Source organism: Microcebus murinus, chromosome 13 (assembly GCF_040939455.1).
Source record: "Microcebus murinus isolate Inina chromosome 13, M.murinus_Inina_mat1.0, whole genome shotgun sequence".
NCBI classification, from domain to species: Eukaryota; Metazoa; Chordata; class Mammalia; order Primates; family Cheirogaleidae; genus Microcebus; species Microcebus murinus.
Window position 1 is genome coordinate 74,247,311 of NC_134116.1, and position 24,444 is coordinate 74,271,754.

The following is a 24,444-nucleotide window of genomic DNA, read 5'->3' on the forward strand; positions in this document are numbered from 1 at the left end:
AGATATGTGCAGTGTGCATAGGAATTTGTTCATAGTTTTTTTTTAAACTATAGTCTGGCCCTCCAACGGTCTGAGGGACAGTGAACTGGCCCCCTGTTTAAGAAGTTTGAGGACCCCTGCAAAGGGTCTTGTCTGTGCAGGATCAGAGAGGTGGGGGGCGGGTGGAGAGGGAGACACACTCCTTGGTGCTGACTGAGGAGGTGTCTAAGAAACAAGACCTCACCTGTATCTGCCAGCAAAGACTCAGCTCTTGTTTGCAAAGCATCAGCTGGTAGATTAATTAGTCCTTAGTGGCCGGTGGAGAAGGGCCTTGGTTGTTGTGGCCACGCTGGTAGTGCAGAGGGCAGTCTCCCACGCTGCTGCCGCCTTCCCATTCTCCCAACCCTGCCAGCCGGGCTCTTGGCTTCTTGGAGGAGTGGGAGGGAAAGTGCCCTCCAGGAGGGCAGGGCTTCCTCTCTGTTGTTCAGCCTTGCATCCTTGGCACCTGCAATCGCATCAGGCAGAGAAGACAGTCAATATTTGTGTAATAAGTGAATGCACAGCTCAGGACAGGCACTGAGGTTTGGGCTGAGATAACTGGCTGGCTATGTGGTTACTGGATAACTCATCAGAGATAACCAATGCTATTGTTCCTCCCTTGTTTTTCCCCAGTGATTGAGTCCTCTGAAGACTAAGAGGCAGACCGCCCTCAGAGGTGGGAGAAAGCAAATTATAGCAGGGCTTCTTCAGCATTAGAAGAAGGGGAGCAATATTAAAATGTGCAGGATAAGGATGTCACCTTCTTGGGAGGGGTAAAAACCCTCTTGTGGCATATCTGCATATATTTGCATTCTTATGCATGCATACACCCTAACCTGCAAATGGACATCCACCTCTTCCCACCTATGAAAAGACTAATCCTTCTGAGCTCTCCTTAACAGGCTGTGCAGAGAATAAAAGTTTATGTCCTAGAAACCTTATGGGGGGGGAGCAAAAAAAATCACAAAATGAACATGCCATTTAAAATTTAAATTTAAAAATGTCATTTTCAGTGTACATTTTTTATATGTACAAAAGAGCAAATTTTGAAGACTTTCAAGGGAGGGAAAAGGGGAACTAGTCAAAGATAAAAATCAATCTTGAATCTTTATTTGAAAAGGGTATTGCACCTACTGTTTTTGTCTTTATTTCTGTGCTGAGCAATACTTGTACCTTATTGTACCAAAAAGACTAACATGGTTTGGAGAAACTGGGCTTTGTCTTTTTCCAGGATCATCATAGATTTTCCAAAGAGAAAATGGACTCTCACTTTGGAAAATACAGAAAACCCTGTTTAGTTTTATGTTCCTTAGAAAACAGCTCCTTGAGCCGCTGGAAGACCAGGCTGAACAGCGCGTTGTGTAACCCGCCCGGGGAATCACGTTGCACTGACGAGTTCCACAGGCTTTCACTGCAGTAATAAGCTTGATCTTCTTATTCAAATACAAGTAACAACCGCAGCCGGCTCCAAGTCACGTGTGCAGGTCACATGGCGCTCTGACGCAGAAACAGGCTGGCACTCATTAACTAACTAACGCCGACTCCCGGGGAGAAAATGCGGGTTTTAAAGACACGAACTCTGTTTTCATAAAACAACCAGGACTGCACCAGAAGGTAGACAGGGTGGGTGGGGTGTCTGATTCTTGCTAAGTGCTTTACAAGGAAAGGAAAAGCACCAACAAGCCCTCCCTCCTTTCATTCCTCTCCCAGAACTTTCCAAACTTGCCCGGCTTAGCCGCCTTTTCCAAACCTGGAGGAGGCTGGGGCGGCTGCAGCCCGGGCTGAGTCCCCGGGCCAGAGGGAGGGGCCGCCGGCCTGGCGCTGGGGCCTAGCGCTGGGAAATGCAGGGCTTGCTCCGGTCTGAGTTTAGCAGAAAGCCAAGTTTTCTCTTCCTTGCGAAACTGATGCTTCTGGATCGATGGAGCTGGGGGCTGGGGGTCAGGGGAGCTTGAGGGGCACTTCTGAACTTTTCGTTAAAATGAAAAACAACATTCAGAATGTGGCTCCTTGAAGTCTTTCTGCGGTAAGAACAGAAACTGCAAGGACTGTTCAGTGTTCCCTTGTTCAGCGGTTTGAATGTAGAAAAAAGTTCTTTCACTTTCTCTGACTTGCCCTTAGTGTTTCTTAGTGCTTTCAAAAACTGTAATTATCCAGCCAAGTTTGCTTGATTTCAGTGTAGAAATGACAATAGCGGGCGTGAATGAAGACTTTAGGAGCTTTGTTGGAGTGAAGGGAGAAAGTACAGATAAAAGCAGAAAACTGACATTAAAAAAACCCTAGATGCGTTTTATTTCACACTGTAACAAGTATTTTCCAAAAGCACTATGCAATACAGATTCAGCCTTACCAGAAAACCCACTGGTGTGGTCTGGAGTCTTTTAATCTTATGTTGTTTAGCTCTTTTCAGAAAGAAGAAACTTGCAAAGAATTTCACTATATCTCTGAAGTATAATTATTTCAGGAAATTTAGTTAGGGGGTTTAGTTATCTCTCTCTTCGCTTTTTCTCCATCCTACCCTCTTCAAAAAGCTACCAATAAAAGTGTGTTTAGTAAGTGACCCAAAGGCGTGAACCCAGGTTTTGTAAGGCCTGAAGCTTATACAATTTGGAGGGCCTTTTGGAAGGAAGAGAATATAAAATTATATATACAAAATTAGGTATTAAAGTGTCATTAAATTTAGAAAAACGTTATTATTAACTGATGAACACACCTCTAAAATCCTTTTGATGCTGCATTTTGAGTCATATATTTTTTGATGGCGTGTTGTGTTCCTGAAAGGAGAGAATTTTCGTCTTGAGCAGTGATTAATGTTAAGTGTGCCTACACTTGTAGAAGATCGATGAGTGGAAATCTTTGCCCCAGACTTGTGTGGGGCCCTGTCTATTTCATCTCTTGTTTCTGCTCCCCTGGCGCACAATACCTCCAGCACCAGATGTGGCAGGAACACGCTCATGTGGTGATGTGATACCTGGGCCTTCACAACTCCAGGCGGAATGATTCACACCGTGGGCTGTAGGAATATTCCTGGAAACCTTTTCTATTCCAGAACAGACAGCAGTAGTAGCTTAGCTGTGTGGAAGTGACTGCATCATTGTAATCCACCCAAACTGGAGGTAGCTCTAACTCAGTCAGATTCCTTAGCCAGATCTTGAAAATCCCCACGGTCATTCCAAAGCCACCCAAAGGAGGGGAATGTGGTCAAAGGGAAGTCAAAGTAGAAAGAGGCAGCGATCTGAAACAGTGGAGTCTCTTACCCTTGCAAAGTGTATCATAGCAAGCGATTGTAGGAACATGATGCTGGGGCCCTGGCTTGGGCCTCCGAGAAGACCAGTGAAGTGAGAGGCCTGAAGTTTCATTTTCGTCAGCTTCATGGTAAATCTGCTTCTGGGGACCCTAGGTTCATAATAAATGTATTTCAAGGAGCCATTTTCTGGGTTCTAGAGAATTCTAAGATGCTCGTGTGGAAGTGAGGGGAAACTTCCCCTTTGCCCCAGAAGGTTTGCTGAAAGATCAACTCACAATAAGGCAGATTAATAATAAAATTTATTTACCCTACCATGCTTATGGGGGGAATCACAGAGTGCTTACCCAGTTTCCCAGTGGGGTCCAAAACTTTGTATATTTGCAATTTAGAGGGGAGGGGAGACGAGGAATATAGGTAATTCTGTTGAGTGGCAATAGATGGTTACTAGGGAGGATGAATAGATATTAGGGAGAATGAAGGGTGGGGGAAACAGATTAACTTGTAAATGATTCTCTTTGGAAATTAAGTTAACCTGAGAGACAGGTATTATCTTTAAAATGGGTTGGGCCAGGTCTGGTTGCATTCTTGATCTTCTTTCCTGCAATATAGTGAGCTAACAAGTGGCAGGGGAAGGAAAGGCAATTGTTCTTTTGGATGGGTCCATCTGGTTTTATGCAGACAGAGGGAAAGGCCTTTCTATCACCTGTTGCTCTCTAAAGGCCTTTAATTCAAAATACTCTTTATACCAAGGAGTCATATGTTGGGGTGAAATTTCCTGATTTCCTTCACTTGTTTGAGGTGAGCTTGCTTATCTAGACATCTCCTATGGAATAATTAATTTGTCAGGGTAAATTCCATTTAATAAAAAGCCTCTGTTGGGACTGGAGGAGTGACCCCAGGAAGGGTTCCTCCCGACAGCCAGGCACAGGGAAACCGGGTGCAGGGGAAGGCAGGAGGAGAGCAGGACAGGGACCCGGCTCTCACTCCAGACCCCTTTCGTGCACAGCACTCTGTCCAGGCATGGATTCCACGCGTCACAGCCCTTGCTTCTGGGGATGACCCTGTGAAGTGGCTCTTTCTACCGCTCCTGCCTGCCAATGAGAAACCAGGGCTCAGAGAGATGTTTCCTACCTACACAGGGCGAGAGTGGTTCTGAGTGGGAAGTTGAAGCCAGGTGTGTCTGCCTCCCTCGGCTGGTGCCTTCGTGGCAGAACTCTGACCTTCAACTTTTCGTGAAGCAAATGCTGGGCATCTTGTTTTTGTTTCTAGAGTAGAGCTGACTTTATTTGTAGCAGTATCTGGTTAAAGCTCCCCTTTCTTTACCTCCGTTCTTGCAGAACATGATCTCATGGTCTGCCATAGTAATTAGGGAGTGGAGCCGATAGGATCCCCTGGCCAGCTTTAAAGTTCTGCTGTCCCCCCATCTGATGATGATGGTCTTTCCTGGCTTTGCTGTGGTGCCCCTTGGGCTCCTCAACGCCACACTTCACTCTCAGCACACTGACTGTCTCTGAAACATGCCTCATGCCTTTGCCTTTATGGCCCACACACCGCAGAAAGACTCACCTTGCTGAATCACCTGCTCAGCTTGTCAGGACAGCACTTTGAATTTGGAAAGACTTACCAGCATGCTTTCTGTGGGGGAAAGGAGGCTGTCAGTCCAGACACTTTCTAAATGCACTAATTAGCTGGATGGAAAAGCCCAAGTGCAAGCAGCAACATCTCCTCTCCCAGAAGAGATAAGGCACCTGATACTGTTTCTTAAGTGCAATATCTGCCATTCTTCAACCCGGGCCAGCCTGTGGACAAGGCTAAAGAACATTACTGATTCCTTTAGCTTAGGGTTTTTCAACTTCAACACCATTGACATTTGATGCCAGACTGGAGGTGGGTGGCGGGGTGGGGGTGGGGGGCTGTCTATACATTTTTTAATTTTAATTTTTAATTTATTATTATTATTATTTATAGAGCTAGGGTCTTGTTTGTTGCCCATGCTGGCCTCAAGTGATCCTTCTGCCTGGGTCTCCCAAAGTGTTGGGATTATAGACGTGAGCCACTGCACCTGGCCATGCCTGTGCATTATGGGATGTTTAGCAGCATCCCTGGCTGCTACCCGGTACTCCCCCACCCCTACACCCGCCTAACTTGTGATGATCAAAAATATCTTCAGATATTGCCAAATGTCCCCTGGAGGACAGAATTGCCCCTGGGTAAGAGTTACTGTTTGAGCTCTGTCAACAGACTCTGCCATCATCAGCTTCCAGTTCTGTTGACTCTGAAAACATAGAGTCAGGGGGCAGAGTGGCTTTTGATTGTCACACAGGGGTGACCCAACAGTGGGAGTGTTCTAAGGGCTCACCCTGCCAGCCCTCTTGGATGAGAATATTGTGAGGAAAAAGGTAATATGTTCAAGTGTAGCCACACACTCATTTCTCTACAGTCAGAGTTAACCTGAGACTGAGATGGTTACTGAAAACTTGGTTGGTAGTTGGGAGCTCTGTAGTCAGAGATCCAGATTTGAATCCCAGCTCAGCCCCTTGGACAAGTTACTTTACCTATTTGTGTCTCTGTTTCTTTATTTGTGATATAGAATAATAATATCTATATTGTTGGAGTTGTTCTAAGAACTAAATGATAATGCATGCACTCAACACATAGCAAGTGCTTAACCAATGTAACTCATTTTTAAAATTTCTGGACAAATCTTTGATTCTTTTTTTCATGATGTAGATAATAGATTTCTGCCCAAATTCTCCAGATAATTGTGTCAACTTCTTGGTTTGTTGGTCTTCAAGCAGTGTGTTAAACATCAACTTTAGCATCTTTTCTTCTTGCTCTATATGGGAAGCACAGATGCCTTCTCCTTGAGAACTTCCATGGTTATTGACAAAGCTGTGCTCTCCTGGGGACACTGCCCACCACCACCAACTGGGGTCAGGATCTTGGCCACAGGCTCCTTGGCCTGAGGTGTGTTTGTTCCACAGGTACTGGGCACTGGGGTGTTTTACAAATATATTTAACCCCATCATGTCCATGAAAGGGCTTACTAATATATTTAATAACAAACAAGAGATAATTTTTTAAAAAAATGGAAATAAACAAAAAGGTAGTAAACGCTACCCTTGTGTATGGACCAAGTCACTCAACAGTAGGAAGGTTAGTTGTGTAATATATAAAAGCTGCCTCGCCTCTGTAGTCAACCACAATGAGCAAGAGATAGGACAAGTGCTAGGCTAAACCCCAAGGACCTGACATGCCATGGCTCGAAGCTCTGCACCAGCAGAATCTACCAGCTCCTCAAGGGAGAAGGCTAGCTGCTTGAAGACTCAGAGGCTGGGAGTGATGAAATGTTTACGCCAAGCCACGGATATCTCCTCTATATAAGGCCCCTTTGAATTTGTCCAGCTTTAGAGTGCAGTGGGGTGGTGGACATGAAGCTGCTAAGGAGATTCTTATGATACTTGCAGATGTTATCTGTCTCGATGGAATTTTCAACGCAGAAGAAGTGGATTTGTTCGTGGAAAATATGCCTGAGGGTGCACACACGAGGTCGGAGGAGGAGCATGCGTTTGGTTTTAAAACACGCCTGTTTGGTGCAAATAAATCTGAGGGCCGCAAGCTTAAACCCTTCCAAGGCATCTGGAATGACAAACAGTGCACTTAAGAACAGGCTTTCAGGACCTAACCTGCTTCTGCTTGGAGAAGCTTCCCAACATGAATAGTCTTGCTGCTGCCTGGCAGCTTCTTCGTTATTTGTCCGCAAACGCGACATGTAAGCTCAGATTTGTAAACATGGGGATCGTTTTTTAAAATTCTGAGGGCATAAACAGATGGTATAGTTCCAACCTAGACTATTTCATTCTGTAATCTTTAGGAGATGATGAAAGAGTGGCTTCCGTAGAGGTTTAGCTTTGTAGAGGGGGAGCCAGCAGCAGCTTAGCAGAGCACAGGAAAACAGGTTCGACCCCTGTGGCTATTCACATCCCCTTCCTCTCCCTTCTAGTCCAGCAAAGTCTGAGGCCTTGGAATTCCAGCCAAACCTATTGGCTCATGTAGAAAAATGAGCAAGGAGAATGAGCCAGGCAGCTGGCCCAGGCACCAACGCTGAGTTATCCATTAGGATTGAGCTCTGGGGCAATTTACATTTATAAATCCACATCATTATAGAATAAATCTTAGAAGTTAGCTGTGACAGTTCAGTTTAGAACATAAGATGACTTATTTTAACATGGTATGTGTTTAAAAAAAATTTTTTTTTCAAAATAATTTTAGACTTACAGCAAAGTAAAAACAGCTGGGTGTTGTGGCACACACCTGTAATCCCAGCTACTCAGGAGGCTGAGGCAGGAGGATCACTTGAGGCCAAGAGTTTGAGGCTGCAGTGAGCTATGCCTGTGCCATTGCACTCTAGCCTGGGCGACAGAGTGAGACCCTGTCTCGAAGAAAAGAAAGGAGAAAGAATAGTAAGAATAGTAGAGGATTTTTCATATATCTCTCACTCAGCTTCCCCTAAGGTTTACATCTTGTGTAACCATAGTACAGTGATCAAAGCCAAGAAATGAACTTTGGTACAATACTGTTAACTAGACTACAGGTTTATCCGGAGTTGACCAGTTTTTCCACTAACATCTTTTTTCTGTTCCAGGATCCAAGCTAAGATCCCGCATTGCACTTGGTTATTTCTCTTAATCTTTTCTAATCTGTGCAAGTTCCCAGTCTTTCCCTGTGATTCATGATTTTGTCGCTATTGAAGAATAGCAGTCTGCTATGTTGTAGAATGTCCCTCTATTTGGGTTCCTTTGTTGATTTCTGGTGAATTTTTAGCAAGGATACCACATAAGTGATATGCCCTTCCCAGTGTATCTTATCAAAGAATTCATGATGTCTGTAATTCTTATTATTGCTGATGTTTACCTTGGTCACTTGATTAAGTGGCTGGGCTAGTGTAAAGTCACCATATTTCCCATTTCGGGTAATAAATATCTTGAGGGAGACACTGTTAGACTATGCAACTATCCTGTTTCTCCTCAAACTGTTGCCCACTAATTGGTAGCATCCATTGGTGAGTCTTGCTGGCAACAATTATTACTGTGGTGTCCTAATGGGGATTTTGTATTTTCCTTGTTTCTTCTATATTTATTCATTGGAATTATTCTGTAAGGAAGAGCTGTCCCTTCTTGTTTATTTATTCATTCAATTATTTATTTCATATCAGCATGGACTCACGAGTGCTTATTTTATCCTATGCGCTATGATCTAATTATATTGTCATTTATCTTGTATGTGAAAATGGTTCCAGCTTTGGCCATTGGGAGCTCTTGGTGTGGTTCCTCTGTCCTTTCAATCCTGTGCCTCCGTTCCTTTTTTGAGCACTTTCTTACTTTCTGGCACTGCAAGATACTCCAGGCTCATCTTGTTTTCCCTGCTGCAACCGATCAACTACTTCTTCAAAGAGCCCTGGTTCGTTTTAACAGAGAATAGCATTTAGAGACGAACATCTGGGCACTAGATGTGTGCTCATTGCTGCGGCATGTCATTGCTTAGGCTCTCTTAGCAGATAGAGCTAGGAAATATATGTACAGGCATACCTTGCAGATGTTGTAGGCTCAGTTCCATGCTACCGCAATAAAGTGACTATCCTAATAGCGGGGCACACAAATTTCATTGTTGTCATTTCAACAGTGTTCACAGCATATTCACCTGGGGCAGGTTCCATCTCAAGAAACCACTTTCTTTGCTCCCCCATAAGAAGCAACTCCACATCCATTCAAGTTTTATCATGAGATTGCCAGTCCCATATTCAGGCTCCACTTCTAATTCTGGTTCTCTTGCTATTTTCACCATATCTGCAGATACTTCCTCCACTGAAGTCTCGAACCCTCAAAGTCATCTATGAGGGTTGGAATCAACTCTTTCCAAACTCCTGTTAATGTTATTATCTTGACCTCCCATGAAACATGAATGTTCTTAATGGCATTTAGAATGATGAACCCTTTCCAGAAGGTTTTCAATTTACTTTCCCCAGCCCCATCAGAGGAATCACTATGGCATTTACAGCCATATGAAATGTATTTCTTAAATAATAAGACTTGAAAGTTGAAATGACTCCTTGATCCATGGGCTGCAGAATGGATGATATGTTAGCAGGCATGAAAGCAACATTAATCTCCTTGTACATCTCCATCAGAGGTCTTGGGTGACCAGGTGCATTGTTAATAAGCAGTAATATATTGAAAGGAATTCTTTTTCTGAGCAGTAGGTCTCAATAGCTGGCTTGAAATATTCAGTAAACCCTGCTGTAAACAGATGTGCTGTCATCCAGGCTTTGTTGTTCCATTTGTAGAACACAAGCAGAGTAGATTTAGCATAATTCTTAAGAGCCTGGGCCGGGTGCAGTGGCTCACGCCTGTAATCCTAGCACTCTGAGAGGCCGAGGCGGGTGAATTGCTCAAGGTCAGGAGTTCAAAACCAGCCTGAGTGAGACTCCGTCTCCACTATAAAAAAATAGAAATTAATTGGCTAACTAATATATATATAAAAAATTAGCCGGGCTTGGTGGCGCATGTCTGTAGTCCCAGCTACTTGGGAGGCCGAGGCAGGAGGATTGCTTGAGCCCAGGAGTTTGAGGTTGCTGTGAGCTAGGCTGACGCCATGGCACTCATTCTAGCCTGGGCAACAAAGTGAGACTCTGTCTCAAAAAAAAAAAAAAAAAAAAAGAGCCTTATGATTTTTGTAATGATAAATCAACATTCGTTTCAACTTAAAATCACTAGCTGCATTAGCCCCTAAAAAGTGAGTCAGCCTGGCCTTTTAAGCTTTGAAGTCAGAGATTGACTTCTCCTCTCTAGCTATGACAGTCTAAGATGGCATCTTCTTCCAAAAGAAGGCTGTTTTGTCTATATTGCAAATCTGTTGTTTAGTGTAGCCACCTTCATCAATAATCTTACCTAGATCTTCTGGTAACTTGTGACAGAGGCGGCATCTTTCCTTAAACCTCATGAACCAACGTCTGCTAGTTTCAAACTTTTCTTCTTCAGCTTCCTTGCCTCTCTCAGCCTTTGTAGAACTGAATACAGTTAGGGCCTTGCTCTGAATTAGGCTTTGGCTTAAGGGAACGTTGTGGCTGGTTGGATCTTCTGTCCTGACCACTCAAACTTTCTCCATATCAGAAATAAGTAAGGCTGTTTCGCTTTCTTATCATTTGTGTGTTCACTGGAGTAGCTCTTTTAATTTCCTTCAAGAACTTTGCCTTTGCCTTCCCAACTTGGCTGTTTGGCATAAGAGGCCCAGCTTTCAGCCTATCTCAGCTTTGGACATGCCCTCCTCACTAAGCTTAATCATTTCTAGCTTTTGATTTCAAGTTAGAGGTGTGCAACTGTTCTTTCACTTGAACACGGAGAGGCTAAGTTCAATATTGTTGTGTTTTGGGGAATAGTGAGGCCCAAGGGAAGGGAGAGATGGGGAAAGCCCCATTGGTGGAGCATGATATGTACTGTTTTCTTCAATCCTGGGATAATTCTGTCAGAATAATTCCCTCATTACTGTCCCCTGTCGTTACCTCCATCTGTTGGCAAACACTGGTCTGTTTTCTGTTCCCGTAGTGGCCTTTTCCAGAAGGTAATATGAATGGAGTCATACAATGGTCTTTTGCATCTGCTTACTTCACTTAACAAAATGCATCTACGTCATCTCTGCTGTTGCATGAATCAATAATTTGTTCCTTGTAGTTGCCGAATAATATTCCAATTTTTAGGCACCACAGGTTATTGCTGCCATTACTGCCACACTGCCTTGAGTACAGGCTAGAGTATTCCAGTATTCCAGAGGAAAAATGATACTCACGGCTCCTTTGGTGGTACTTTGCATCTTGGTCTTCTTCCTCAATCTGCCTGCTACTATTAATATTTACTTTTTAAAGTCTTCAAACAGGCCAGGTGCAGTAGCTCATGCCTATAATCCTAGCACTTTGAGAGACCGAGGCAGGTGGATCGCTCAAGGCCAGGAGTTCAAAACCAGCCTAAGTGAGATCCTGTCTCTACTAAAAATAGAAAGAAACTAATTGACCAACTAAAAATATATACAAAAAATTAGCCAGGCATGGTGGCGCATGCCTGTAGTCCCAGCTACTCGGGAGGCTGAGGCAGGATTGCTTGAGCCCAGGAGATTGAGGTTGCTGTGAGCTAGGCTGATGCCACGGCGCTCACTCTAGCCTGAGCAACAAAGTGAGACTCTGTCTCAAAAACAAAAACATAAAATAAAATAAAGTCTTCAAACAGCTTCTGTATCATCCTGCCCAGGTGTTGTAAGTACAGTTCATGGGAGAGGCCAGGTGGAGTGTGTGCTTGCCATTCTACCCAGAACTGGGACCTCTGTGCATTGTCTATTTGCTTTTATTTATTTTTATTTTATTTATTTATTTTGAGACAGAGTCTCACTCTGTTGCCTGGGCTAGAGTGCCATGGTGTCAGCCTCGCTCACAGCAGCCTCAAATTCCTGGACTCAAGCAATCCTTTTGCCTCAGCCTCTCGAGTAGCTGGGACTACAGGCATGCACCACTCTGCCTGGCTAATTTTTTTCTATATATTTTTAGTTGGCCAATTAATTTCTTTCTATTTTTAGTGGAGACAGGGTCTCACTCTTGCTCAGGCTGATCTCAAACTCCTGAGCTCAAGCAATCCACCCGCCTTGGCCTCCCAGAGTGCTAGGATGATAGGCATGAGCCACTGTGCCCTGCCTGTCTGTTTGCTTTTAAATGTCTGAAGTCAGTGTGTTTCCTGATCCTTATAATGACTTATTTTATCTTTATGAAAACCCATAGGATCTTTCCTTTTGGTCCCTAGTGTTTAGAAATCACTCAGTGATGTTCCTTGGTGTGACTCTATTTTCATCCACTGTCTTGGGTACTTGGTGGGCCCTTTCATTCTGGAAACGCATGTCTCCCTGTTCTGGGTAAACTTCTTGAATAACTTTGTTGTTAGTTTTCCTTCTATTTGTCATTTCTCTCTTTCTGGGACTCCTTCCATTATCCAAATGTCAGGCCTCCCGGACTCATGCTCTTTTTTGTTTCATTTTCCAGCTCTTTGTCTTTGTTCTAGTTTCTGGGATACTTCCCATCAATTTGATTTTCCAGCCTCTTTATTTAATTTGTCATCTTTGTGCTCCTGTTTTTAATTCTCAAGAGCTCTTCTTGTTGTTGTCATTCTCTGCATGTTTCTTCTTCTTCTTTTTAATGACACTCTGTTCTTTTTATAGGAGTCTCTGTCATCTCTCTGAGGATATTACTTATTTTGGAAAAAGTTTTCTTCTCCCTGTGTAGACTCCAAGTTTCTCTTTCCTTCAGTTTGTTGTGAAACTATCCTCATGAAAAAGAGTTGAGAACCGAAAAGCTAAGTGGAAGCTCTGACATCAAGGCAGGGTTTGTTGTCTGTGAGTCTCGCTGTGGAGCGAGCTGGCTGGGTGGACCATTTGTTGAGCAACCCTCATTTCAGTATCTTTGGATGATTTCTCTTGGGCTAGTCGGATTCTCTGGAGCAGAACTTTAGTCTCCTGCTTGTCTCCTGAAGATCTGGCTATCAGTCCCTTGGGAGCTAAGCAGGGGATGAGGGCTGAGGGGTCTTACCACTGTGCGTGAGTCATTTCATCTTCTTGGTTTTGACATGGCGCTCTCAGCTTCCAAGTCCAGAGGCTTCTGTCTTGCACTCTTAAGAGAGTGAAATCTCTTGACAATGAAGGGTGAGGAAAAGCAGACTCCCTGTGACATAGTGTCAGGGGGAGTCTAAAGATGTGTGTCTCTGGGGGTTTTCACCCAATCTTTATTTTCACCATGCTCTTTGAATCTCCACTTCCAGAGATACCTGGTGCTGTTGGTTCCCGAGATTTTGAAGAGTCTGTAGTGAACTGGTTCATCCTTAGCTTAATCAGTTGCCGACTCCAGGCCTGGGAAGTCATGTATCCCTCCCTCGTCACTGTAGAAGCTGGGTAGCTTCTATAACTCTGTCACCACTGTCTCCTCTCCTGTCCTGCCTGTCCTCATGGGATATGATGTTTAGAACATCTCTTCACTGTAGTTTTAGTGTGTTTGGGAAGGGAGTACGTTAGATGTATGTCTTCACTCTTGCCTCCTAAAGTGGACGTCTAGAACTTACTGTTTTGAAATTACAGAAATCATAACTCTTTTTTTTTTTGAGACAGAGTCTCGCTTTGTTGCCCAGGCTAGAGTGAGTGCCGTGGCTTCAGCCTAGCTCACAGCAACCTCAAACTCCTGGGCTCAAGCAATCCTTCTGCCTCAGCCTCCCGAGTAGCTGGGACTACAGGCATGTGCCTGCCTGGCTAATTTTTTGTATATGTATTTTTAGTTGGTCAATTAATTTGTTTCTATTTTTAGTAGAGACGAGGTCTCACTCAGGCTGGTTTCAAATTCCTAACCTCGAGCAATCTGCCCACCTCGGCCTCCCAGAGTGCCAGGATTACAGGCGTGAGCCACGACGCCCGGCCAGAAATCATAACTCTTGATGCTACCATGAAACTTGCATGCCATCTCGACTTTGCTAGGCCTCAGCTAGACAGGTGGCTTGTGCTAAGCCACAGAGCTAGTTATTGACGGAGCAGCTTTAGAACCCAGGACCCGACTTGCCTGATTCTGTCGATTCCATACCACCATAGTGCCCCTTCTTACCATCATCAAGGACAAGCAAAACATACTTTTATTTAGAACTAGTTTAGGGTGCACACGAGGTGGCAATCGTAAGTTGCAGAGAGTCCCCATGTGCTCCACCTCCCAGCTTCCTCCCATGGTACCATGTTATGTAATAACAATAGTATGTTGTGAAAACCGGCAGCTTGATCTTGGCGCAAGACTCTTCAGTCAGGTATAGACTTTCTATTAACATTTCTGATGTATGCATTTGTATATTCTGTTAAGAAAAAGCCAGAAAAAGACCCAATCTTTTCATATTAAGGACCTTACTATTTAAATAGATATACAAAGATTACCTGCAGACTCCCTGTACAGGTTACCCTCTCTCTATTGGGAGGGAGGATAATAACAAAACCCAAATAGAGGCCCAACTATTAATGTGTTTTAGGGCTTCTTTCAGAAAAAAGCCAGAAGTGGTGGAAAGAATATGGATTTTGAAATCAGACACATATAGGTCTGAATTGAGCTTTGTTCCTGAAGATTTGTGTGTCCCTAGGCAAGAAATTTCCCTGATTCTCATTTTCTTGATTGTAAAATGGAGAATATTATTATCTACTTCTTAAGATTATGAGAATTAAATGAGACAGTATGTATATACATACACATATATACATATGCCTATAGTGCATGACATGCAATAGATATTCATCAAATGGCCAACCTAATTATTATCAATAATAATCCTTAAACTCATAATTCTTTGGTTGCTCATGTGAGCTTAAGTCCTGCTCAAATACCACGTAGGACCTTCTGCCTCTTAATGTACTGTGTGGGTTTAGACCGAAATCAGTGACCCAGCAGCAGCCGTTGCATATGAAGGAGGTCTAGAGAGGGCAGAGTTACTTTCCCAAAGCAGGCACATGGCAGGGCCTCTGCTCCTTCTACGACCACGTCAGTGTCAGGCATGGGAAGACTGTGAGACATTTAACAAAATGCTAGTAATTTACCTTTACTTTTAAATCTTTGGAAAAATGACTATTTTGGGGGGGTATAGTACAAGGTAGGGATGTTTATGTAACAGCCAAGAGGGTGAGTCTGTCTCTCACCTGCAGGGTCAGTTCACAAAGACTTCAGCCCACGCCCAGGTTAAGATATTTGCTCCTTTTGCAAACTCCCCGATTCCATACACAAGTCCCAGGGTCTCACCCCAAAGAGAGAGTTTTTATCACAAGCCCAGTGGGATATCTTTGGAATTTAAGAATGCGTACAAGTTCGAAATTGAGCTTTATTTGATTATTTGAGTAAAATTACGTGTCAGTGTTTGAACTAAAGACTTAGGACTTTTCAAAGGCCTCCCCTTGGGCCTCAGGCTGGTTGACAGATGTTCAGGCTGTTTCCCACCACACCTGAGGCCCCACCTGCCTGACTCTGGCTTGAATTTCCTGCCCTTGGCACCGACTGAAAATGGGGCTTGCAGAGGCGGCAGCTGCCAGTTTGGCCCCACAGCAAGGAAGAAGCTCTGCCTGGAAACCTGCCCTTTGTTTAAGTCACAAAGTCAGGACTGCCCTTTGGGGGTTGGGCTGTCTCTGTCAGTGGGGACTGACAGGTCTCAACCAGACTTAACAAAATCCTCATGTGGATCCACGCAAGCAGGTTGATGGTAAAACCCTACCTGAGGATAAAGAAAAAGCTTACTTCATGATCATGTATCTTTTCTCACTCTTATTGCATGTTACTGGAATGAATGCCTTCCAGAACTTTATTTACGTCTCTAACCCCGCCCCACGCACGGAAGGATCACGTTTCCTTTTTCCTGTTTATCTCTTGTCAGTGTGTGTGTCTTTTAGGTGTTCAGCTCTACCTTTTTGGTAGTGTCATAGAATTGCTAAGTCAAGAAAATCTCTCTTCCACTAGTCGTGTAATTCACATAACCAGAATATCCTAAAAGGAATTTGGCTATGTCTAAATCAGCTGTATGGTAAGTGCTGAACTATAAATGGAAAGCATGGCTTGTTATAGGCTGAATCCTTTCACTTCAAAATTCATATGTTGGAGCCCTAACCCCCCGTATGTCATAATGTGACTACTGTATATTTGGAGACAGGGGCTTTAAAGAGGGATTAAGTTAAAATGCAGTCATGAGGGTGGGCCTAATCCAGTCTGACTGGTGTCCTTGTAAGAAGAGGAGATTAGGACACAGACATTCACAGGAGGAAGACGATATGAAGATACAGGGAGAAGGCGGCCATCTGCAAGCCAAGGAGAGAGGCCTTAAAGAAACCAACCCTGCCCACACCTTGATCTTAGACTTCCAGCCTCCAGAACTGTGAGGAAATAAATGTCTGCTGTTAAAGCCCACCAGTGTGTGGCACAATGTGAGCAGTTTGACATTGGCCTGCACTCATGACACCATCATCACAATTATGATCATGGATGAACGCGTCTATCTGTCATCTTCGTAAGTTTTCTTGTGTGCTCCTTTGTAATTTCTCTGTCCCCTTCCATTTTCTAGGCCAACATTGAATCTGCTCTCTGTCACAATAGATTCATTTGCCATTTCTAGAGTTTTATATAAATGGAATGCAGAAGAAGTATGCACTTCTTCCACCTTGCATAATTCTCTGGAGGGGCTTCGAGGGTGTTGTGTGTGTCCACATTCCTTCCTTCTTACTGCCGAGTTGTGCTCCATATGTGGATGCACCATGGTTTATCCGTTCACTTGTGCGAGGACTCCGGAAAGGCTTGTTATGATTTTTTGAGATTATAAGTGGCTATAAGCATTCATGTACAAGCCAGTGTGTGGACATATGCTTTTTTTTTTTTTTTTTTTCCTTTGGGGAAAATACCTGGAAGAGGCTAGAACATATGGTAGGTGTATGTTTAACTTTTTAAGAAACAGCCAAACTGTTTTCCAAAATGGCTATACCATTTGCATCACCACCAGCAGTGTAAGAGAGTTCCACTTCCTCCACATCCTTGCCAATCCTTAGTATAATTGGTCTTTTTGAGTTTAATCACTCAAATAGATACACAGTGGTATGTCGTTGCGATGTTAATTTGCATTTCCCTAATGATGTCGAGCATCGTTGCCATCATCTATCTTTTTTTAATGAAGTGCCTGCTCAAAGCTTTTGCCTATTGTTTTTATTGGGTTGTTTATTTTCTTATTATTGAGTTTTGAGAGTTCATTTTGTATTCTAAATACAAGTCCTTGATCACATACATACTTTGCAAATATTTCCTCCAACATGTGGCTTGTGTTTTCATTCTCTCGATAGTCTTTCAAAGGGCAGAAATTTTAAATTTTGGTGAAGTCCAACTTATCAATCCTTCCTTTTATAGATTGTGCTTTTTTGTTGTCAAATCTAAGAAATCTTTGCCTCACCCAATACCACCAAGATTTTCTCCTACGTTTTCTTTAACATTTGTTGCAGTTTTAAGTTTTACATTTGGGTGTATGCTCCATACACCTGAGAGTGCTCCCAATCTCACCTTCTGCTACCCACCTGGAAATGCACACCATTCATTAACCCTCTCCTCCCTGCATCGCTTCCTTTCTGCTTCCTCCTTTCTGTGGAGGTGATCACACCAAAACAAATGTTTTCAGCTCCTGCTAAGAGTTGAGTTAATTTTTGTATATGGTACAAGGTATGAATCATAGTTCATTTTTTCCCCCTGCATATGGATGTTCAATGGTTTCAGCACCATTTGTTGAAAAAAACTATTCTTTCTCTGTGAATTTCCTTTACATCTTTGTCATAAATCAGTTGTCCTATATGTATGAGTTTATTTCTGGAATTTTAATTCTGTTCCATTGGTATTTTTGTCTGTCCTTATGTCAATATGGTACCACACTGTCTTGATTACTATAGCTTTATAGTTGTCTTGAAATGAGGAAATGTTAGCTCTGTAGCTTGGTTCTTCTGAATGTGCTTTGTAGATAACACGATCATTAATGCCTTCATTGCACTGAGAGATCCTTTTGGGCAATCTTAATTCATTCCTCTCTTGATCCCCACTGTAGCTCTTCTGCTCAAGCCCTGCCCTGTGCCTGCTCATCTCATGCTTAGTTCTTGACTTTGCCAAATTTGAGGTCATCAGCTTACAATTCCCTTTAGTCGTTACTCTCCCCCAGCTATAAGGTTATCTACATTTGCAGCAATCCTTCGGCTGCTTCTTTCCTGGCTCAGATAACAATACTGGTTATAATGACAATTAGTTAATTATAGTTAAAAATATTGAGTTCTTTTTATGGGCCAAACACAGATATGTACTTTACACCCTTTCTTAATCTGTATGACATTTCTATCAGATAGAGATACTATTATTGTTCTCATTTTACAGATGGGAAAACAGAGGCCCTGAGGTTAGTTATGTTTTCTGTGCTTGTGCAGCCAGTAGGAGGTGGAGCTGGCATTCAAGCTCAGGGCTGTCTGATTCCTGTCCTTCCTCCTGCCCTGAGCTAACACTCCTGCAGTGGTCCCAGCGTCACCCCATCCTTCCCCACCTGGAAGCGCACACCATTCATTTACCTCCCCATCCCTGCATCTCCTCCACTTTGCCTTTCTGCTTGCTCCTTTCAACTCCTGCTAAGAAGTTTTCCAAACCTTCCTCTGCAGCCAGACTTTGATTCTGCAGAGTCATGTATTAAGTTGGGTGTTGGATAGCTCCATTGAAATATCTCATGGGCACCTTGAACATCAAAACAAAACTTACCATCTTCCTTCCAAACCTGCTTGGCAATAGAAGGACTCAGATTTTGGTTGCAAAATCCAGTTCTGCCACTTACCAGACAGGAGACTTTTGATCCTCGATTTCCCAATCTGAAAAATGGGGCTAATAGTACTGCCTCACAGGGTTGCTTTCAGAGCTAAATGATCATGCTAGTTGCTCAAAATTAGGTTATTAGTTTTGTCATCATCATCATTGTCATCATCATCATCATTGTCATTATCATCATTTCCTGATACCCCCTTACCTATTTAAGTTCCATAAATACATCCTTTGCACTGATATTAATGTCTTTGATTCTGCTATTACTTCTGCTGGAAGATTTCCCTGACATTCTATAACAGTGATCACTAAAGTACAAAATCAATCCATACAGATGTAGGAAGAAAATATTAGCACTTCAATTTATATTCATTTAAAAAAATCTCATCTTTTAGGTTCTTATTTATATGTGTGTTTTAACATTTTTTATTTTATTTTTTTAGACAGTCTTGCTTTGTTTCCTAGGCTGAAGTACAGTGGTGTGATAATAGCTCACTGCAGTTTTGAACCCTTGGGCTCAAGTGATCCTCCTGCCATAACCTCCTGAGTAGCTAGGACTATAGGCCCACACCACCATGCCTAGCTAATTTTTATTTTTATTTATTTATTTATTATTATTATTACTTGAGACAAGGTCTCTGTTGCCTGGGCTAGAGTACAATGGTGTCATTATAGATCACTGCAATCTCAAACTCCTGGGCTCAAGTGATCCTCCTGCCTCAGCCTCCCCATAAGCTGAGATAACAGATGCATGCCACCATGCCCAGCTAACTTCTATTTTTTGTAGAGATGTGGTCTTGCTCTTGTCAGGCAGGTCTCAAACTCCTGACCTCGAGTGATCTTCCCACCTAGGCCTCCCAAAGTGCTAGGATTACAGGTGTGAGCCACTGCACCCAGCATTTATGTGTTTTAAAATATTTAATAGATTATGTATAAAATTTTAAAATAAACATAACTATTGAGGGTGCATGTTCAAAAGTTTTTAACAAGGATGTATTATAAAGTTAGTTGGGATATCACCGTTCTTGAGTGAGAAAGGTGCCCGGATTTTGTTCTTCCCGCAGAACATCGTGCTGTTTTGTCATTATTGTTTGTCGTCTCCCTGGACAGCACAAAGGGCAGGGACTGTGACTTAATCAGAGTGAAGTTGCCACTTTAGCTAGTTTTAGCAGAAGTGGATTTATTATCGGCTGTTGGTTTGCAGCCGAGGTTCTTAAACGTTAGGGTGCATCAGAACCACCTGGAAGGTTTGTCTAAGCCAAGACTACTGGATTCCCACCCTCAGACTTTCTGATTCAGCAGGTCTGGGGCCCAGGAATTTACGTTTCTGACAAGTTGCTGGGTGCTGCCGATAGTGCTGGTCTAGAGACCACTCTTGGAGAGCCCCTGGTTATAGATCGATAGCAGGGGCTAGAGAGGGAGGCTACAGAGTAGGGGCCCAGGTGCAGTCTCAGAGCCACACTGAACAACTGGCCTGGTCAGGTAGCTGCCGTATCTTCTGCTTCCACTGTGAACTCAAAAACCGCACTGTCCCTGCTGCAGACCGGAAAGCTGCCAAACCAGGAAGCTGTACTGATTGCTTCTCAAAACCACGAGGTTGGTGACTGACTAGACCTAGTGCCTTTGTCACCCCTATTGGAGAAGGTCCAGAGCACCCTCACGGCTTCCACAGGGGCAGTGTGGCAGCCCCTTACAATGCCCAGGCTGCATGGTACCCGAGCTTCTGCCTGGGGAAAGCTGATATTATTATTATAACCAGAAACCTGAGTGTAAGGAAGGTTAAAGAAGTCTTCAGTATTCTTGCTTTTAGAGCACAGGAGATCTTGCTAGGAGGTTGGAGTGGTTTTGAGTGAGGCAAGAGCAGCATTTGCCACACACTGTGTTTTTCATCTTGGTTCCTGGTACAGTGCCTGACCCTAGGAGTTGGCACATAGTAGGTCCCCAGTAAATAAGGGTTCCTTCTCCCTTTCTTTCCCCAGTGTGCTAGTCCCCTACAGGGAGCTACATTGTCTTGGCTGAGGGTTTGCCTTGCTGTGGTATAATCTCCCTGACTCCTGGCTGGGGCTTTCTGCCTTATACATCAATGAGACGGGCCCCTTGCACATGTTAGAGATGCAGAGGGAGCAGAACAGAATCTTTGTAGTAACAAGTCTGCCTGAGACTACTTCCATCTAGGAGTCAGTCACACTGGCTCACCCAGATCTAGTCACTTGCATTTCCTCGGTGTGACCTCTCCCCAGCTCCTCCACATCCTCATCCCCAGAGCCCGGAACTCAGGACTGAGTTTCTGAGTTGGCCTTGAGAGTCTCTGAGTCTGAATCCATTCCTGGAAAGGAGATGGGAGATCCCACCACAGGTGAGGTGGGAAGGGGCTTGGAGGGAACCCTCTGGTCCAGGGGCTAGCAGATCTCACAGTCGTTTCCAATGCACCCTTCAGGTAACAGATGCAAATGTAGATGGTCCCAAATGATGATGGTTCAACTGACATTCTTCAACTTTACAGTGGTGTGAAAGACGTAGCTTTCAGAAGAAAGAGTACTTCCAATTTTGAATTTTGATCTTTTCATGGAGGGCAAGCCATATACAGTAAGATACTCTCTCAAGATGCTGGGCAGCTCCCAGTTGGCCGCGAGACCATCTCGGTGAACGACACTTGCCGTCTTCCTGAAGAGCACCGTGCCTGCTGGTTCCATCAAGCGTCCGTGCCCCAGAGGCTCCTACCTGCTATTCTCCGGCCTCTTCAGAAGAGAGAGAAACGGATGACCTTGTCACTGCAGCATCCCCACCCTCCAGCAATTAATTTCAGTTCAATGGCTTCAAACATCGCTCGGGCCCGGTGTGCTTTCAGCTGCGCCAGCTGATGGAGACACCGTTCCGTTTTTCACTTTCAGTACAGTAGCCAATAAATCGCGTGAGGTGTTCAGCACTTTATTACAAAACAGGCCTTGTGTGAGGTGAGTTTGCCCAACCACAGGCTCACGGGAGTGTTCTGAGCATGTCTAAGGTGGGCTAGGATAAGCTGCGACATTCCAGAAGTTAGGTGCATTAAATGCATTTCTGATTTTCAGTAGTTTCAACTCAGTATACAGTGGGTTCATCGGGATGCGACCCCGTCGTGGGTCAGGAGCATCTGCAGTCAAGTTGCCTGCTTGCCACCACCACCACGTTGGGCAGGTTCTGAGGTTTGCTGCATCTTCCTGAGTTGTGAGCCGGGCTGCAGGGTGGGGGCCAAGAGGAGATGTGATCAGAGCTCAGGAAATGCTTCCTGTCCTCAGTAGTCCCAGCCTTCCTGTGAGGCGGCCGCCGCAGTGTCAGCCACAGCTCCCGCAGACCATGACATAAGCAAGCTGTTCTAGAGTGTTGGCAGGGCTGACAGTGCCGGAGCCAAGCTTTTAAACAGGCAGCGTGACGCTGAGGGAGGAGCGCGGGATGTGGAAATAGAAGAGGGCTCGGGTTTGAATCTTTTCTCGCTCTTGACTGGTTGCCTCACTTGTGCCTCAGTTTCTTCAGCTGTGGAAGGAGAAAACCAACACCTGCCTTAGAGACTCGTGATGATTTAGTGTAAGGTGTTTGACGCATGTTATCGAGTGACAGCGATTATTAATATTTGTAGTGAAAAGCATTGAAAATGGTCACAGCTCTCATAGTTTATTTTGCCTGTGCTCGTCTCAGTATCTGCGTGGTCTTAGCGAGATGGTGACCACGCTTGTAAACGTCACTTCTTTGCCATCTCGAATCCTTTTGGAACGGGGCCCGGGGAGGGGGGGGGTTAAAAGTATTTTTTATATTATATATTTATTAAGTGAGCACTCTTTGTGTTAGGTGCTGGGGGTACAGTCTGCTTTTTTGGGATCTCTCAGTCAACGGGGGAGGCGGACGCACATGTATCTAAGCACAAGACAGTGAGGGTGTGCAGTCATCGGGATGTGACATGGGGCTGACAGCCCAGAAGAGGGTTGGCCGAGCTAGGTCGTGAAGGTCTTTGAAGGTGGTGAGAGGATTCCGGGGCTGGTGAGAGGTCCATTCTGTAGGATGCAGTAACCTACTGGCTGTGGGAATGAAGCAAAGAGGCCAGACATGGGCCACTTCTGGGTTTCTGGCTCTTGTGACGGGGTGGATGGTCGTGCGTTGGCCCCACGTTCTTTGACTGCTACACCACCACAATCGTGGGACATTCTTAGTAATTCTGATTTCCACTGGGTTACTTTTGGTACCAGAGTTTAGTTGTCCTGTCTTCTCTTTTCCAATAAAATTCTACCCTGTAAGGAATAGGAACAGCAGAGTAAAGGCAGAAGCCTTTGTCCTTTCTTCCCCTAATAGGAAGGCACTCAGGATCATTTCTGTGCTGTTGACTTACACAGCCCATTAGCGAAAGAAGGGGTGCGGGTGTAGGAGCTGGAGTGAGGGCTGCACCAGGCTGTCGCCGGAGAGTGCTCAGTACCATCTGGCACGGCCACACTGCCAGGCACAGACCCAGAGGTTATGAAATATTCAATACCGTGCTTGTGCAGGAGAAATACAAAGAAGAGAAAGAAATGCATTGTAGAGGATGTCTGATCAGGTATTGCCCAACTCACTGCCTTATAGACCAGGAATCATTTTGGCCAATGCATTTAAAGAGCAGAAATGGAAAACAAAAACATTAAAATTGTATTTTTCTCAGATTTGGGTAAACTTGAAGGGAAGCTATTTTCTCAGTTTGAAAGAGAGTTTTTTTCTTCCAATTAAGATGAATGCAGAGATTAACTGCAAAGAACCTAGATAAAATAAAAATCGACTGCAGTGTATTTGAAAAGGTAAGGAAATTCGTGATGGAAGAAGTGGGCCCTAGCTGAGGCTGAGACAGATGATTCAAGTGTCTTTTACATTACTGGGCACTGAGATTTAAAGGTGTAGAGCAGATAATGCTTACCTTTGTGTGTACGTGCATCTTACACCCAAGACTGAAAGCTCAAAGAAGCCCCAGTTAGCAGGTGTAATGCTTATGCTACAAATGTACAGGCATGCTATGGATTGCTGCCGTGTACTTCTTTTCTGCAAACATACCATTCTGGTGTAATGTTCTCTTCCTGAAAGCAAACAGCTTCTAATATTGGATTCTTGAGTGTATCATTAAGCCTCTCCAAACACAAGTTCATCTACTATGCTTTCAAAGTAATGGCCCACACAGCTGTTTATCTGTGTGACTATTTATCTATTTATACCTTTGCCTGTATTTATCTACAGGTAAATGTGGGACCTCAGAAGCGTTAATGAAGTAACTATCCCCGAACACTCAGCAGTCAGAACCAAGCCTCCAAACTGACACAGCAGCAGCAGGTATGGGGGAAAGAAACGTTTCAGGTAGACTCTAACTGTGTGTCTGGTTAACTTGCAACCACACAGAGCGGCCAGGGCAAAGGTGTGTCTCAACCCTTTGAGGTGTACTTGGAACTCCGCAGCTGGAGGATTAGAAGTTGTTTGCTCACTCTGTTCAAAACAAGAGGTGTACAGGAAGTTCAACAACAACCGAAAGATGCCTCGTCATTTGTAACTGGCCCGGCTTGGTGAGCCCCGTGCCTTTGTAATCTTTCAAAGCCAAGTGCAAAGGCTCCTGAGCCTCATTCATCATCCAGCTGCAGCATTCCTGTTTATCATGCGCGTTGTCCCCACAAAACCTGAACAAAAGTAAACTTTTCCTTCCCAAGTTTTTCCTTGGGCTGAAAGAGCCACGGCTTGATCTTTCTAAACGATCGCAACCGACGTCTGCTTTGTGTGGCTGGTCCCTGGGGGT

The 24,444-nt window shown here is 44.1% G+C and overlaps 1 protein-coding gene across 1 annotated transcript in view; it reads left to right on the forward strand.

The window, feature by feature from the left end:
* The first annotated feature begins 1,484 nt into the window (after positions 1-1,484).
* The window catches only part of KATNAL1 (katanin catalytic subunit A1 like 1), a 166,855-nt gene continuing 143,895 nt past the window's right edge, over positions 1,485-24,444 (forward strand). Inside the window, exons 1-2 of the mRNA XM_076009522.1 lie at positions 1,485-1,632; positions 23,898-23,990. The gene's annotated coding sequence lies outside the window, so the exon portion shown is untranslated. The remainder of the gene's footprint in view (positions 1,633-23,897; positions 23,991-24,444) is intronic.